Source organism: Gekko japonicus, unplaced genomic scaffold (assembly GCF_001447785.1).
Source record: "Gekko japonicus isolate JY-2015 unplaced genomic scaffold, Gekko_japonicus_V1.1 scaffold853, whole genome shotgun sequence".
NCBI lineage: Eukaryota > Metazoa > Chordata > Lepidosauria > Squamata > Gekkonidae > Gekko > Gekko japonicus.
Genome location: NW_015164210.1, coordinates 752,165 through 757,553, shown reverse-complemented (window position 1 = coordinate 757,553; position 5,389 = coordinate 752,165).

Below are 5,389 nucleotides of genomic sequence, written 5' to 3'. Positions count from 1 at the left end.
TTGCTTGCAGGCCAGGTAAGAGCCCTGGACGAGCCAGTTCTGGCCCCCAGGCCTTATGTTTGACAGGCCTGCTCCAGGGTCTCAGGTGAAGGTCTTTCCTGTCACCTGCTACCTGGACCTTTGCACTGGAGATGTTGGTGACTGAACCTGGGACCTTCTGCATACAAAGCAGATGTGCTACCACTGAGCCTCAGCCCCAGAGCAAGCTGTCATCAAAAAAAGAGATTCACCAGCATATTATATATGTGAGTTACATCATCTGTTGTTTATTTAGAACACAGAGAGGGTGGCTTACGACACAATTCAAAACAGCAATAGGAGAAAAATCAAACTTTTGAAAGTAAATATATTGGTGGAATAAAACCATCCCTGCAAACAATAGCACAGAACCGTGTGCAAGAAAATATTTCAAAACCATATGTTAAATTTAAAAAAGGCATCCTGTTAAATAGAGGTTAATGGGCTGCAGTGGCTCAAGTGGTTAAGACGCTGAACTGCAGACTGGAAGGTTGGTAGTTCAGCAGTTCGAGACCCCAGTGCCACATGATTACAGAGTGAGCTCCTGTCTCTGGTCCCAGCTCCTGCCAACTTAGCAGTTCGAAAGCAAGAAATTGCAAGTAGATAAATAGGTACCACTTCAGTGGGAAGGGAACAGTGTTCCGTGCGCCTTGTTGTTTAGTCATGCCGGTCACATGACCACGGAAACGTCTTCGGACAGTGCAGGCTCTTCGGCTTGGAAACGGAGATGAGCACAGTAACCCTAGAGTCGGATTCGACTGGCTTTCAAGCAAGGGAAACCTTTACCTTTACCTAAATAGAGGTTCTGCCTGAAAAGTTGAAGAGTTACTATCAGGATGATGAGATGTCTAGTTTGAAGTATTTAGGGGTGGCATTCCATCAATTGGGCTCTTGGACAGCCCATATTTAATTATGTCAAGCATAACTTTGAAAAGGTTGTCCTTGTTATTCTTAGATTTTATAGGAAGAGAGGAAGTTGTTTGGTTTCTTCGGCTTTGGAAATTCTTAAAATGTAATGGCTGCTCCAGCGTCTATATGGAGCAGCAGCTGGGGGGCCTGGAAACAAATCTGCCCGCCCTTCTGTTGGCTGTTCCCACGTCAACATCTTCAGCTATCCTCAGAATAGAATTATCTCTGCCCTCAGTAATAACCTTGGTGTACAAAGCAGCCATTAACTATTGGCTTAATATTATCTTTTGTATATCTCCATGTCTTCTAACATTGACATGTGATGAAGGCTAACTCGTGGAGTACTGTTTCAGGTGAGTAGCCGTGTTCGTCTGGAGCAGCGGAACCAGGGCTATTTTTGGGCAGGAACGCACAGGAATGGAGTTCCGGCTGGCTTCAGAGTTGGCCACGCCCACTACAGCTAAAACCTCTGCGCGCGTGGCTACAGAGGGAAGGCCTGGAGAGCGACCCCCCCAGCGACTCCGAAGTGGGTGGGCCGGGGGGGCCCTGGAAGGATCGGGGAGGCATTTAAGGGCCGGCTTGCCAGGCATCCCGCAGCCGTGGGGCACCTGGGCAAGTCAAGGGAAGACATGGGGTGTGGCCTAATATGCTAATAAACTGTGCTGTTGGGGTGTGGTTAATATGCTAATGAGTTTCTGCTGTTAGGTGTGGCCTAGTATGCTAATGAGTTCCTGCTGGGCTTTTTCTACAAAAAGAGCCCTGAGCAGAACAAAGTCTGAGTCCAGAGGCACCTTTAAGACCAACAAAGTTTTATTCTGGGTATAAGCTTTTGTGTGCAGGCACACTCAAACTTTGTTCACAGAGTACTCATGGAGGACTCAGACTTTGTTCACGGAGTATTGTATTAAGGTTAGTGGCTCGCCTTGGGTTTTGAGGACACTTGGCTTCTATGCAGCCAAACCGTTAGCAAAATATTGTTAGGCCAGAGTGCTCAAATCAATGCTGGGTTATAGTCACCTTGAGAACAACCCCCCTTTACAGGCAGTTACTTCCTTCACATCTGATTCTTCCAGCATCAGGGCTGGCTGTATTATCCATAAGGCTGAGTAGGCTGAAGCCTAGTGGCCCTGCAGGGACTAGTGGGCCATAATTTATTTTATTTTTTTGCTGAGGCACTGTTATTTTCTCTTTATAGACAGCCCGTAAAAATTGTAAATAGATTTATCCAGGAGACCCTCTAAATAGATATAGGGCTGTGTACTGTGGTCTCGTACCTACCGTGCCAGGGGCAGGCTGTCAGCTGTAGTGGGGTGAAAGACTGAAGTGCCGGAGGGCCCCCCAAATACCTGAAAGCCAAGGGGCCTGACCATGGGTTAATACGGACCTGTCCAGCATACTTCACTAACTTAAAGAATTACGAGTATAGAAAAGCTTTCACTAAGGGACACCTAGGTATTCAATCATTTGTAGTTTTAGAAGGCCTTTTCAAGAGGATTCCAGACCATGAAAGAGTCTACTGTGATTATAGGTCCATGAGGATTTGGTCCCTCGTCACATTCTAGTGTCCCGGAATTGAGGCTGAGGGTAAAAGATTTTTGGGGACTATTATCTCTCCTTTCCCAGGAAGGGAAAGGAAGAGCAGGATAAGTTAGTATTACTGCTGGCAGATAGGGATAAATTAATCGCTTTCTGAACGGCAAGGTTTCTTTCAGCCATCATGAAGATGACAAGGAGGCAGGCCGGCGTTAGCACGATTAACCTGCACACACCAGACTGTTCCACTCTGAGTTGTGAGCCATTTGGATTTCTAAGGTAGTTTTGAGAAATTTTAAATGATCATTATATATTTTAATTTTCCTGTGAAAATGTCTGGAATTTCCTTGTTCTCATTTAGATGGAATTATTGGTGTCACCAAGGCTTATTTGCTGATGCAAAAAAGGCAAACTGACTGAAGACTTGTGTAGGGTTACCTCCAGGGCTATTTTTGGGCAGGAACGCACAGGAACGGAGTTCCGGCTGGCTCCTGAGTTGGCCACGCCCAGCAGGAACTCATTAGCATAATAGGCCACACCCAACAGCAGAAACTCATTAGGATTGGCTACATTAGGGGTGTGTGGCCTAACATGCAAAGGAGTTCCTGCTACAAAAAAAGCCCTGGGTTTTGACAACAAACAAGGTAAACAGAATAAGAAGCAAAAGGTGGGTGTGGCTGGATGACCACACTTTTGGTAACATGTGGGTGCAGCCTAATATGCGAATGAGCTGTGCTGTCAGGTGTGTGGCCTAATATGCTAACAAGTTTCTGCTGTTGGGTGTGGCCTATTATGCTAATGAGTTCCTGCTGGGCTTTTTATACAAAAAGAGCCCTGGTACCTCCATTTTTTTTAAACTCAGTTTTTTTAAAAAAAAACTCTTGTGCCTTGAACAGGCTAATGTAGGAACTGGGGTCTCAAAGATGGCTAGAGGTGAGGAAATAGTTAAGCAACAGAAACTGTATGAGAGGCCTTGTGGAACTGAGAGAAACAGGGAAGTTGTGATTAGTATGACTAGGAAAAGTCTGGGCATTTAACGATTGAGAACAGAGGCGGTGCAGGATTAATATGATTTTGACTTTAGCTTTGTACACATTGTTCTTCTTGTCTACACAGTGAGACTATTACGAATGTGGAACGGGCACTGCCTCTTCTCCATGTCCAGTCTCTACACATTGATCAAATACATGCATAGCGGTCTTTGGACAGAGGCTTTGTGTGAACTGCACACACAATTCTTTTTGGCAACTGTACATAATAACAACTGTAAGCCCTGCCCTTCGGAGTCACCACCAACAGCCTGTGCTAGCCACAAAAGAAACAGAATGGGGAGCGGATCAATAGGATAGGTCATTGACTTGCCGTCGTCGTACAACATCATTATTATTGCCGGACCTAATATGTACTAGCACTTTATGATATGATATCTGGCTTGTTTTAGAAGGTTTTAGGTTCGTTTTAACTGTTATCTATGTGTTTTAATCTTTGTAAGCCGCCCTAGGCCTGCTACGACGGGGAGGGCGGGGTATAAATCCGATAAACAAGTAAACAAAAAAATAAATAGGTCACTATCACATGTTCAGCTGCTGTGTGGAGCTGCAGGGCATGCAAATGATTTATTTATTTATGTATTATTTGTGTGTGTGTGTGTGTGTGTGTGTGTATATATATATATATATACACACACACACCCCACTCTCCCTGCGGACAGTCTCAGGGCGGCTTACAGTGGTCGGATGCACATGACTGACCCTAGCGTTAGGAAGGGTGAGGCAGACTGCCTCAGGTGACAGATCTTGGAAGTAGTGGAATAAGGAGGATACAGTCTGTCAAAGCGACAGCTTCCCCCTCCCCCACTGCTACCCCTCCCTCTCCCCCACCTGCCATCCCTCTGCCACTCCCCTCCCCCAGCGGTAGGTATGTGACCCCTCTATGAACGTGTCCCGGAATTCCACAGCCAATAGAAGTGCCGCTGTTGCTGCTCAAATGTGCCAAGGAGTGAGAGGGCCTGCTCTATAAACGGAGTAGGGGACGTGTGGTGTGTGGTTTCTGTTGCTGCTGGTCCTCTTGTGATATGGAGAACACCCCTGTAAACTCTCCCAGAATGGAGGAGGCGCCAGTGGTGCTGAGACTGAAAGCAATCAAAAGGTGATATATGACTGAGCATGTGGAAGACGCTGCACCTCCCCCCCCAATTGTAGAGTGACTTTTTACTACACCAGATGGAGAAAAGCAGCAGGACAGAGGAAAGGAGCCCAAGCCTGAAAAAAGGAGCCATCCTAACAATGTGGGCGATATGAAGACCGGACCTACGCCGACAAGAAACGTGATGATACTAAAAGAGGTACATGGTTTTTATACAATTTAGTGTATATGCAGGCCACGGTGCACATGCTAAAAACTAAAATAGCTATTCCCTACTATTTCCTACTTTTCCAGGGCAGAAGACAAGCAGGAGTGTGGCTGTCCCAAATTCATCAAAGTGAAAGTGCCTATCCACGTAGCGCTGAACAGTTTCTATGAACTGGGGATCCTTGAATCAGATTACGTGGACACCCGAAAACACTGGTCTGCAATGAATTCTGTAGTTAAAGCTGCTGTGTATGCTGTTGTGAATTACTGCTTCAAGAAGCTGTTTTATGCTTGTCCAGGATGTGTGACAGAGGTGGGGGGGGACAGAGATCACACGAGACCTGGTCTGGTTTTATAATCAAACTCTGAAACAAGTATGTTCAAAACTGGACAGGGAGCCCATATTGAATGTTATTTTGGTGACTGAGTGTTCCATTCATTGTTTTGGTATGAATGAGAACCACATTGCCAACATGGCCAAATGTGTAGATGCCATTGGCTATTCTGACAGCCCCCAGAACACATTGAGTACTCTCCTACCCAGATGTAACAAGGGAATTCTGAATCTGGCTAAGGC